Below are 13,396 nucleotides of genomic sequence, written 5' to 3' on the forward strand. Positions count from 1 at the left end.
CATTCTGTAGAAAAAAAGACAATCAATCAGATTTTTGGAGAAGGAACCACTACAGATTTTCAAGGTGATAGTGGCACCCATATATTTTAAGCCAGGCTTTGAAAAATTGATATCTTTCACTCTATCTACACTCATCATGCAGAGCTTTTACTGAAAGTATTCTTAGTGCTTTACAGTGGCTTATGGCTGTTTATAGGCAGGGGTACTACCTCAGAACCTGCTATTGGAGTGTAGTTAGTCTACAGTAGTAATAGACAGTAAAGTTGTCGCACCCGTGTAGACCTAGCATCTATAGAAATCAGAGGCCAGTGGATTAATGCTTTGCAAAATTCCTTAGACCACCTTGAGTTTTAATGGTTGTAAGTTAGCTTTGTGCTACACTGCAAGATGAAAAATTCCCATCTAAAATAATCATTTTTTCATGTCAGGAAAATGTTAGCTGGCATTTTTATTACAGATGTGAAGAGAAATATCTGTGGTCTCTAGTGCTGAACAGCTAGGTCAGACCAGATTAGATCTGGGTGATTAACAGACACTACAATGGCAGACAGAAAAAAGGTGCCTCTGAAGCAGTTGAGTGACAATGGTATGCTCTTATGGACATATTGCTCCAGAGTATTAAGTGTCTAACACTTGACTCAATACTTATTCACTTGTTTCAGGGAATATCATGGCATGCAAGTGATTAGTGTTTTTAACAGATTTCTTAGTGGAGATGGTTCATTTTTGTCTGTAGCTTTTATTTCAGCTCTCTGGAGGTAATTACAGGAGCCCCACTAGAGCTCCTCATGTACATATAGAGCTTCATGTTACCCTTCCTCACCTACAGTCCCATTAGCTCTGATGGGAGGGCTCTTAGCTGCAGACTCTGTTGATATTCCTTACTGATCTCAGTAGCATGCTGTCACTCTGCTCTGCAGCATCACTTAATATGATGTTGTCCTAATAGCAACTATGCTAAATCAACCAAGATTTTGCTTATTTCATTGAAGTAGTGCCAGAGGGACTAATAAAAAAGTTATGGACATGTCTCATGCTGTTTGTCTCTCTGATGTGGCCTTGCACATACTCCTGTTTAAAATTTTACGTACACTAACAACAGTGGCAATACAACCTAGCTTTTACTTTTTCCTTACCTTGCTTTTTTAAAATATGTTACTGAGAGCTTTGAGCCTCTCTGCTCTGTGTGCATGCATATTATTTCTGGCTTGCCTTGATTGAATTTCATCTTGACTTACTTCAAGTGATCAAGACTTCTCTGAAAACTCATATCTGTAGTAAAATAGTACTAACTACAGAAAGTCTATTCTGGAATAGGGAGAAACACAGGACTGTAAGATATGTAGCGGAATGAACACAAATTGATCACACTACAAAACTGCCCAGAGACTGTTAGTTTGCCTACGTTTTTTAGCATTTTGTGGTGCTTCCAGCAACTCTGGATTTTGTGTTGTTTGATAGCGTTATCATAACATTACATTGTTTGATAAAACTAATTTAAGAAGATGCTAAGTAAACATTTGAAAGAATGTAAAGTGAGGGCAGTTTCACAAGGCATGTCTCACCGTATACACAGATTCAAGAGAATAATAGCATCAGCTATGCTGGGATTCCTTAGTGCGATGCACAAGCATGACTGTGATGGATTGTGGCCTGGCTGTTGTGAAACTATGTAGAATAACATGGCATGGGATTTAGGAAATGTGACTTGAGTAAAAATGATTGTCCTGAAGTTTTTTCATAACCTGAGAGCAAAACTTCCTTATCTGAGATGTATTGTGCGTCAACACTCTAATGATTGCAGGATTTTCAAATATGAGTGTGACAAGGGTTATTTAGCTAAGGTATCTGGATGCTTCAGAGACATTTCCATTCTACTAGAGAACTGCAGTCCTGTGATTTGCAGTGATGGCTGAATGGGTCTTGTCAATGATTTATGGACTAGTTTATCCTAGTTCCGTGGCTAGAAGGGTGGGGGGACCCATGGACCCATGCCCTGGGAGAGGGGAAAGAGGAAATGGGTTGGAAGATGGGCCTAAAAACAAAATAGTGGCAACAATCTGGGGAGAAACAAATTAATTTACTAAGTAATATATCAGAATGCAAAATGCACTATAATACAATATAATACAATATAATTGGAATTGAAGATAATAAATCAAATAAAATGAAAGAGAGTGTCTGAAAACTGAAGGCCTTACTCTAAGTAAGCTGAGGCGATACGGCACCCACAACAGAGATGAGCCAGAAGGTGGAAAAGGGATGTCTTGTGATCTGCGAACAGTTTTTATCTTTCCCTCTGAGTAGAAAATGGTAACAGAACAGTGAACAGTCCTCTGGGAGATGTAGTTCTTCTCTTCTGAGAAAGGTACTGGGAGCTGCCCATGATCCATGGAAATGGACCACTAACTCTTTAACTCCCAGTACACTACATGATGTTATGGTGTGGAATACTGACAACAAAAATCATAAAACCCTGACAGTCTTCACTTGTGCCTTCTGGATATTTGGAAGAAAATAATTATATCTATAGAGAGAGAAATTTATGAAGAATATTTGATTTTGCCTATCAACTTTTGCAGAAAGCTTTTTATTTAAATGCAGTGATATGACTTATTACCCCTCCTTAAATACAATTCTAGTTGCAGTTAAGAGTAATGTAAAAATCTTCAGATCAAACTGCACCTTTATTTTACTTTTGTAAAATGTACAAACATTTACTGTTTGCATTTTCGAGACGCAGTGTGATTTTGGAATTCATAATCAAACCTGAAGACATGATTTTCATCTGTGAATTCAATATAAGCATGTTCAAACCTCTTCTCTAAAAATCATTGTTCTTGTACAATGTCACACACATAATGAAACATCTCAACATGATTTAGAACCAGCATGTTGTCATGTTTGGGATCAAATGTAAAACAAACACTGTTATGTCAATGTAACAAAAAATATGAATACTAGAGATAACAAAAATACTTCAGGACATTTTTATCATAGCAGAATTTCTGGCCTGTTTAAACACTAGAAGTTAATAAAATGTGTTTCTTCAGATGTTTGTCTTCAAAAGGTAAAGCTGGTGGTGGAACTAGACCTGAATAGGGGAGTCGTGCTTGTAGGGAATGCACAAATTTCTGCTCATATGCCTACAGGACAACACAGAACAGTCATTTCTTGGCACATACTCTCACAGTCCTGTAAGACCACATTCAGCTACTGCCTTCAGGCCATTCCCACAGCCCAGTCCCTCTCTGTCTCCTGGGTTGGCTTTTATACTCTTTTCCCCTTTCTTTCACAGGCAGTTGAACATACATAAAAGTACTTGCAGCAAAAGATCTGTTCTCACGTTGTCTTCCTTTTGGGCAGTGGTCCATTCCTGTTTCTTGGGGAATGTGTGTGGCTTTTTTTCCACTATTTCTCTAAAGGAATTCCCATAGATTCTCACATTTACTCCTAAAAAGTGTGGCAGGTTTACCCACTGTCATCAACATGTTTAAGTCAAAATATAGCTGTATGAAGCTTTCTTAAAGAACTGACCAAACAGATCTCAGACAGATGAGTAACTTCCACAATATCAGTCTGACTCATCACTTTCTACCCACATAACCCCCCTTCTAGCTTCACTTAGTTTAGAGGCATTTTTTCCTTCCTGTCCTAAACTATCAGAGTGCAAACTGTAAACAATGGTAGGATTTCCACCTAAGAAATTTCTGCTGTAGATGATATGTATGAACAGCTTAAGCAGAGCATGCTGGAATGTTTTACTATGAAACATTTTGAGGGAGAGGGGTTCAACATTTATTTATTTATTTATTTATTTATTACAGGAAACGTTAAAATAGGGCTGTCTCCCATCAGAGACAGATGATTATCCCAGTTAAGAATCATATTTCCCTTTTATTGTTACAGTATAGCTGAAGCAGGTATTATGTCTCCTTCCCCACTTGATTACAGCAGTTCTTTCTCTCTCTTTGTGCCTTGTTGCTCGGAGAACACTCATCTTCCTAGACCACTGTCACAGGCCACTAGTCTGTGACAAAGCTCAGTCTCAATCTCCCACAAAGCTGAAAAAGAGAAAATCACAAAAGAGCCCTTTCATTTTTCCCTTTGGGCTTTGCCATTTTCTTCACCGTGGCTGTGACAAGGATTCTACACAGCACAAGGCTGAATGAGGTGAGAGCAGGATGAAGAGCCAACAGTAAAGCTTCAGGTCAAGAGGCTGTGCCTGAGCATGTCGCATCAGGGATATTCCTGTTACCTTTGCCATTCCCGCCCCATTTGCCTTTACCTGAATCACTGCCTCCACCTTCACTGTATTTTTATATTTTTTAACACATTTTCTGAAAAGTGTCACAGAATTTGTTACAACAAAAGGCATTTTCTTTTTTCTAGCATTTTCTCTGTCTTTACAGTGTCTGTTCTGAAACATTCAGGTAAACTTTCTTCTCTTTCTGATTGTGAGTAGCAGAGTGGTATTGACACACATACAATTGATAAGATAACATCTCCTACAGTTGGGTACTGCTGTTTCCATCTACTTACCAAAGTCTTCATGAAAATTATCTTGAGACTTCTGGGTTAGGACACTTCAGCACATCTAAAGGGTCCTCTACTGAATATATTCAAAATAACACCCCCTTCGCTCCTAGCTGTTTGCTTCTAATCAGAGAGGTAAAGATGTTTCTTTGCTTCATTCAAGGAAGGAGAAGCGGGAGAAACAGTCTGTTTTCCTCCTGAAGACAGAATGGGAGAGAGATTAATTTGCTTTCAATGATGCATTTTTCTGGGAGAGGTTGAAGCCTCGAGCTCCTATCTTCATCTTACCAAGGATCCTCTCCAATGACTGTTTCATTAAACATCAAGAACATTTAGACAAATGCATACAATATATCTATTTTATTTTGTCTCTTAAATCAAAATTTGATTTTAATTTTATTAATCTGCTTATTGTCAAGCTTATTTCCATATACGATAGCACAGCTTATATTTCTAAGATATTTATTTTTATCTTTCATGTTCCAAAAGTTAGATTATATTTAGGAGCTTAAATGTGATTATTTATTTAGCTGTTCTTTCTGTCCATGTACTTCTGGGCTACAGTTGTATGCTGGAAAGTATGATTATAATACACGTATACTTTTAAGCTAAGCAGTATGTTATTTAGATAAGTTTTGTTATTACTTAGTTTCACATGGTGAGGAACACAACTTGTCTAAATTATTTTTTTTTTTTCATAGTTTTATGCAGTTAGTTGAAGTCAGTCTTGGGGAAACTACGTTAAATGTAATAAAATTAACTTCAGAATTGTTTTGGGGCAGTGTGTTACTATTTTGAAGTGATGAATTGTCTATAAGAAGTATAATCTTTTATTTTGCATGTGGTTAATTTCACAAGAATGGCAACAGTCCTTTTTGAGGCTCAGCATCCTTGAAAGTATCTTTGTGGGACATGCTGAGAATGAAAAATATTGATACATAGCATCAAAAGCACCAACATAAAGCTTTAATTTTAAAAGTCAGCATTCCTGTGGTATTAAAAAGAATTCATCTGAGGAAAATGGCAGAAATCATTCCTCTGAAAAGAGCAACACTGAACAAATGTATGCATGTTAAAATGTCTGAATGTTTTACTGTTGTCCATAATTGAATTAGGTTCCAAGTGAATGAAGGGAAAATAAGACTGTCTGGAAAAGGACAATCAATCATACTAGTCAATGAGGGATCAAAGAGAGAATATGACAAACAAATGAACTTGTGTCTCTCATTCACCTGAAAATAAGGAGACAGTTATCATGTTTAAGTAAAGCAGTCAAAGATTTTCTCCAGAAAAGCATTCCAGGCATTTTTGCATGTACAAATATATATTCATCTTTATTTGTGAGTTCAGTGACCAGATCAATAATTTATTAAAAAGACATAAATGACCTCATTTCACACTGATTCCTTATATTTATATGGTTTTCTAACCATTCCAGGGAACTCTGTACAGGAATCAGGATGTACAATGACATTCCTAAAGGCTAGATTCAGGGCAGAATTAAAATGACTTTATTTACTGAATGAAACATGAATTATGGCTCTGTTTTCAATACTCTTTCAAATAAAGGAAAGAAGGCACAGAGATGTCAAGTTTCTACCTCCCTCATTTAACTGCTACAATATACAGCCTGTAATAAACTCATTGGGCATCCTGAAATTGCCTTCCTTCTCTGGTAGCTTTGTACCTCCCTGTAAAATTCTTCAAAACACATGCATAGAGTAGCAAGGCAAATTATACTAGATGTCTAGTCGAATGAGTAGCCTGTTTCCTGAGGAGATGAAACACCCATGTTTCTGTCCTTGGTTCAGAAAGTGCTTACTGAAAATAGAAAAACAACCAAAAATATAAGAATAAATTATTCCATGGTATGATGACTGACGTCTTCTTCACAAGAAAAATTAATGAATAATAGCAAGTATATTATTTTTCCTCTGAAATACAGTGCATTAGCTTAGTTTGAAGGAATGAATTAAAAATTTCTTAAAGAATCAAACTTTTGTTGTTGTTTTTCAGATTCATTCCAAACATTTTTTTGTTTCTGATTTAGTTTTACTAGGGACATTGACTTTAAAATCTGGTCTTCACAAGCTCCAATTGCAGAGAAAATCATTCAGTGATAGAATAATTTAGATAAGTTACCTCTGGAGGTCTAGGCTGATGTCCTGCTTAAAACAGTAATAGCCTCTAAGTAACATCGGGATGCGAGGGTATTATATCAGGGAGTTATCCAGAAAAAAAAATTAAAAATCTCGAGGAAGACAGATTTGTCTTAATTGTTCTTAAAAAAGCTTATTCGCTCCAAATTTATTTGTTCAAATATTTTGGCCTGATATTTGATAAAAAGCTGTAGTAATGAGACATTCTATCACAGATGGTAGTCATCAAGGATAAGTTTTCCTTGAAAAGGCTCATACAGTAAGATATGTCTTCTGCCTTGTGTTTCAGGATAGAAACATAGAACAGCTGAGCTGGGTCATCTTCTGAAGGAAGTTCCCTCTCTAAGCCAGAGGAACTCCACTAGGTTTGAGTTATCCTTTGATCTGTATTTGTAGACTGTCCTTCAAAACAAGCTGGCAGGAAGCTTCCTGTCCTATTATTTTGAAGTGTCTTAATGGTATTTATTCTCTTACAGAAGTGCTTGTATGAATTCACTGCATGGATTCATTTTATGCTTATTGTATAAATTAAAACTTGATTTTGAGCCAGGCATGTCACTATTCAGTTGTGTGTCACAATATATTTGCCTGTGTTTCCAGAAATTACACTGTAATCAGCTCTGCTATTTATTTTGAAATTCATTCATTCATCATTCATTTGGAGGAAAAAAAACAACAACTACTACTACATTTTAGGCTTCTTTTATGAACATTCACCAAGGAAGTGAAGTAATATATGGCTTGTCTCTGATTCGTAATCAGAACTTAATTCTTTATTTTCTGTTCTTGAACAGATTTTGATTTTTCTCTGCAGTTTATAAGGAAGACCACAGGGCCCCTGCAAATAGGTTACTTTCTTACAAGACACAGTAACACACAGCCTTGCACCCTTCTGCTATGACTGCCTTCACACTGTGTTGGCTATTGTTGATTCTACAGCTTATTTGCCTTCCTATTCAAATTTTCTGACTTTCTATCCATTTTGTACTAGATACACCTCAGTCTTTCTACTATTTGCAAACACTTAGTTTCCAGTTCTGTTTCATAGCACTGAAACCATTTGAAACTTCAACACAGGAAGTTCCGCACGAATGTGTGGAAGAATTTCTTTATGGTGAGAATGATGGAGCACTGGAACAGGCTGCCCAGGGAGGTGGTGGAGTCTCCTTCTCTGGAGATTTTCAAGACCTGACTGGACGCCTACCTCTGTGATGTGGTGTAGGGAGCCTGCTTTGGCAGGGGGGTTGGACTTGATCTCTAGAGGTCCCTCCCAACCCCTACAATTCTGTGTGATTCTCTGTGATTCCCTCATTTTTTATTTTTTTTTTTTGGTGTCAGGTGATGGTCACCAAATAATTTCATTTCTGATTATACTCTTTATTAATTGTCACATTCACACTGCCTAGTTTCATTGGTTAGTTTTGCAGTGTCATGATCAATATTATCAACTGACTATTCTGCTTTAAGAAGAACTCTCTTTCCTTTGCCTTTTTCTTTTCCCATTTGGAATTTCTTCTCTTTCCTAATACCATATCACCCTAGATGTGAAGTCTCTTCAAAATTTACTTTTATCTTTTCTGGCGAAGGGAATATTTCTTCAATCTTCTTGCAGTTACTGCTTTGAAAAACTGTGTTATGATCCACATGATTTCTCCACTGCCTCTTGAATCAGTCAAGATGTCCAACTGTAGGAATAATTTTTCTTGAGATTCTCACTTGATGTCTACCATCTTGTCTATAATCTCTCACTAAAGATAACAGAACCCACAGGTATGTCCTACATTAGATTTCCTATAGATTTTGTTTATTTTTTCTTCAGATTTACCATTTAAATTCTGTGGTTTCTTCTAACACTTAAATTATAAATCCATACCTTCTCATTCTGTGTCTTTATCTGTCTAGTTCTCTAGCTTAATTAAGAAAAATATCCTTGTTTTGGTCTTACGTGTCTTTAGGTTGGTCATTATCAGAGTACAGCTCTGACAGTAAAGATCTAGCAGCTTCCTGTCAGCAAAAAGAGAGTACCTCTTTCTGTCCTTTGGATTCTTTGTACCACCTCTGTCTTTCAGCTACTTGATGAATGGACTCAGTTGACTAATTAAGCTGAAAAATTATTCTGTTCTGAATTGTTTTTCAGAGTTCAGTGATTTGAATAGTCTTGCTGAAATGCCAGTACTAGATTCAGAGAAATGGACATAGCATGAGGTGGTTGAAAGTGACAAGAGTCTTCCTTTGTGATGGCAGGGAATTCTTCCTCAGACAAGTTCATGGAACTGCAGTGTTCATGGCATTCATAAGCTAGTCATTTTTAATAGAAAAACAAGAAGCTTCCTTACTTTTTTGTGTGTGCCTTAATTTCTTGCTTCATACCAATTACTACTGACTATTTAAAATTTCTTGACATTCACAGTCATAATGTGTTGATATATATAATCACATTTTCCTAGATCTTCAGAATTAATGTAACCCTGTGTATAGGACTTTATGCACATTGACAGAAATCTATTTTTGCTGTTATTTTTTAAAAGAGTTGTAACAAATTTTATTAAGTCTGTAGCAAATTATCATTTTGTAGATTGTAGATACCCGACATTTGACTCCTTGGAGCTATTTCTGATCTCCTTTTCTCATGTAATTTAATTTCTCAAGTACTGGAATTAGTTTATTTTTTTTATTCAAAATGTCCATTGATGGACTGAATTCTAGAGGTAACCAGTCTTTGATGCATAATTGCTCTAGGTAATTTTCATGCCATATTGATCACAGAATCCGTTAAACATAGTTTATGGTCTCTTCTTCTCATCCTTATATCAGTCTCTGATAGTCATCTATATTTTAGAGTCCTCCACAGTTTTGACACAATCTTTTAAATTTTCAGGCCTATTAATATGCTAAACCACCCTTTATTTTGGCTGTCTTTGATAACTTGTGTTATAACTGACTCATGACTCTTTTATGTGCTTATTTCATGTCGCGACTCTCACTGTTTTACTCTCTTCCTTATTTACTCTTATGAAAGATTTTCATAAGTCACCACTGACTTCCATGAGGCTTTCAACATTCTGACATTAATGGGCTGATCATAACATTTAATTTTTCTTTTACATTATTATTATTATTATTATTATTATTATTATTATTATTATTATTATTATTATTATTATTATTATTATTATTTTCCAGTAACTTTGCTTATTAAATTTAAATCTGCATTGAGTTTATTGACTTCAGTTTCTGATCAATAAAACATTATTTCAGGAAAATTTGGAAGTGTAACAATCATCTCTACCACTGTCTGCCACTTTCTTCCTCCATAAGGCTGAGGAAGATTTTTTCCTGCCATTGTTCTCATTAGAGGTTCAGTTTTCTTAGGCATCATGTGATGCAGCTATGATGAGAAGGGTTATTTCTAGGAGACAGTTCTGTGTTTTTTGGCAATGCTGACCTAACATGTGTCAGTAAGATTACCAAATCTAATATTCCCTCATCGTATGACACGAGTCAGTATTGGCTAGAAACAAATGGCTACTAGATGATGTAGTTCTTGGCAATTTTTGATTTTGTAAGTGAAAAACCATTCTGTAATAACGCAGAAGATAAACCTTTTTCCTTTTTCTATTTTCTATTTTTTTCCTTTTTCTTTTTTTTTTATTTTCATCTTTTTTCCCCTTTTTCTCTTTGTGCCTTTTAGTATCCATTAAAGTTTTATGGAAGTCCTTGCAATTTAATATTAATTAATATCCATTCATAACAAAGTGTTGACAGTAACTTTCCAGAATTGTGAATATGACATTTAGCAGCATCCTTTAACAGAGCAACAGAAGCTTTCCAAATGAGAGTTGAAAGTAAATTAACTGTGATATAAATGTTTATAACTTTAGTCACTCACTGAGTGGCTAAGGAAGCTTTTGTTCCAACTGGAGACTTCCACATGGATGACATGAGATACTTCCTCCCCAGTAACCTTGCCAGACATTATGTTTTGCCTAAAGTATTTCTATTTAAAATTCTCATTATTTTATTTTGCACAATTAGAACCCAAATTCCCTGTACCAAGGCCAGTGTGCTCTAGAAATTTCTCTGTTTATTTCAATTCCTTTGTCAACTTGCTACTGATTTAATCCATAGCCCTCTGTGAAGAGTTCCAAAGCAAAAAGTTTGGGAATACCAGAGATAATACTCCTATAGCAGATATCTGCTACCTTTTGGATCTTGTAGTTATTCAGTGAGGCAAAACTGTTGTTGACTGACTGTAACTTCCACAATACCCTTAATTTACACGCTTGATGGCTGAATCTTTGTCATGCATTAGTATATTTGCTGAAAACTTCTAGCATACTTGCTGAAGAATCTCTTGAAATAGCATTTGCCTGAGTTCTGAAGATTCTCCAAGGACTTCATTTTGTAGCAAAGGGATTTAATCCTTTTAACGAAATGAGGGACTGGTCTTTTCCTAACACATTCCAGAGACAGGAGTGTGCTTCAGACGTTTGCCTTTTTCCTTTCAAAGTGGTATGAGGCAATAATTGCTCTGTAAAGGCATTCCTTTATATCTGTAAAGAAGAGAGGAGTCCACAGTTACACTAAGTGATTCAGTGGGAAACAGCCAACACTAATTCAGTAAAATTCATAATGTAATATACACGTGAGCAGTCCTGAGAATCAGGATGGAAAATAGATCATATGTATGCTTGCGTCCTCCAACATAGATGCTAGTTAAGAAAACAGTTAAATTAATTTTCTTGTTATTGCATTCTAGGTAACAAAATACGGAGGAATGATGTACACACTAAATGACAAGAAGATGAATGAAGTTTCCATGTGCATTCAGGTTTTTGGGGTTTCTACTTTTCTTCCATTTGAGAAGACCATATATATGATATTGCTGCCATTGCAGTGACATTCTTCAACAAGGAAGACGTATCTTTTCATGGGCATCTGGGCACCATCTTACAGGATCCACATTTATTTATTTTAAGTCTGATTTGTATTTCATTTACATAAAGCCTGAATAAAAGCTTTGCTTTATCAATTAAATATCCAGCTAGATTCTTTTACCTTCCTTTCCCTTTCCTCCCCTCTCCTTCCCCTTCCCTCTCTTCTTCATTTGAAAACAGTTCCCACTTTGTATGGTTAGAAAAAAATAACAAGAAGAATGTTTATCAGAGAGCCTTTCCTGCAGCCCTTCTCCAGTGATGACCACTCCACTCTGCTCTGAGAAGGGAGTGTGACAGAAGCCTGTCAGGTACTTCATTCAGTTCTTCCAATACATTGCAGTTAATTAGCTCTTTTCCATGAATTGCCTGTTTGTACAGGGGTAAGAAAACGACTCCTTATCAGGAACTCATGGCTCTTTAACAGTGGAATGTGCAGATTGACTGTAGCTTGGGATTTATCTGGTGATTTTGCTTTCATGGAATGTTTACTTTCTGCCCATAAAACTGTTCCTCCCTCCCCACACCCTGGGATCCTTCCACTTGGTAAATGGCTGTGGAGTCCCTTGAGTTTGTGATTTACTGCCTTTTTATTTTATTTATTTATTTATTCATTTTTAAACAGGAAGACTAAAGGTATTTGTGAGTATAAAATTATACTCATGCCAGAGTTATGAAATTTTTGTTGTTTTACTTCTCATCTCTTTTTTTTTCTTTTTTTTTTCCTTCTGTTTTATTCACAAATATTTGTAAGCATGCTGTTATAGGCAAAATGCTTTCAAAAATATTTGATTGAAATCAAACTGTAGATTCTATGCTGTGTATGTAACAATGGTACCATATGAAAATCACAACTCTCCCTTTCCACCCAGGTAAGCCTCTCTGCCTGGTTTCCGTGCCTGTCATTCTCTAGACTTGACTATTGGAGTATCAGTGGCATGAAAAGAATTTTATCAACACAAAAGCAGATCTTTATATCTCTGGGAATATCTTTTAATGAGTCTGTGCCAGTGATATTAGGCATAAATCTCATATGCAGAATGCTTAACCAGTGATGAATCTGACTCTCCTTTGAACAAAGTGGTGTTTGTTTGCTGTACTGAAACAATGTCTGGCAAACAAATATTTCCATCATTTGGCTTTGTCAGATGAGTTTCCTGAACTATTCATGTATCATTGAATAATCATGGAGAAAAATGCTGGAGCGTTTAAGAAACGTTTTGGTGGAAATTAAAGAAAAAAAAAAATATTTAAAAAATGATGAACTGAAGTGTGCTTTTATGATGCACAAGATCTTTCCTGTTGCTAAGAGAAGAGGCAAAGTTCTGAGTGACTTTCAGGAGAGGAAGCTGTCCTTGGACCTATCGTGACATCATTTTCTTATTCCCTTTTGCTTTTTGCTAAATCCTTCTTGAAGAAATTTTTGAATGCATTGTCCTGCTTGTGTATGTTATGCATATCTACCCCCAGCACTTGCAAGATATTTGTGCGTGCTGCTGTTCAATAGTATGTGCAGTTGCCATTGTTCTTGAATAACTCTACTAGTTTTGCATGAACAAATTAGAGATATCATTTCAGATACAAAGTGATACTGTAAATATGGTCTTTTCCTATTGCATCTTTTCTAAGGCATCTGGAAACAGAACATGAACACATGCAGTGATTGTGACTTACCGTCATAGATGCACACTGTTCTTTTTTTACGCCAGTTTGTTCTTGGCCATGTTCATAGCAGTGCTTTTCACATGGAGTATCAGCTTGCTCTGG

Source organism: Coturnix japonica, chromosome 3, assembly GCF_001577835.2.
Source record: "Coturnix japonica isolate 7356 chromosome 3, Coturnix japonica 2.1, whole genome shotgun sequence".
Lineage (NCBI taxonomy): Eukaryota > Metazoa > Chordata > Aves > Galliformes > Phasianidae > Coturnix > Coturnix japonica.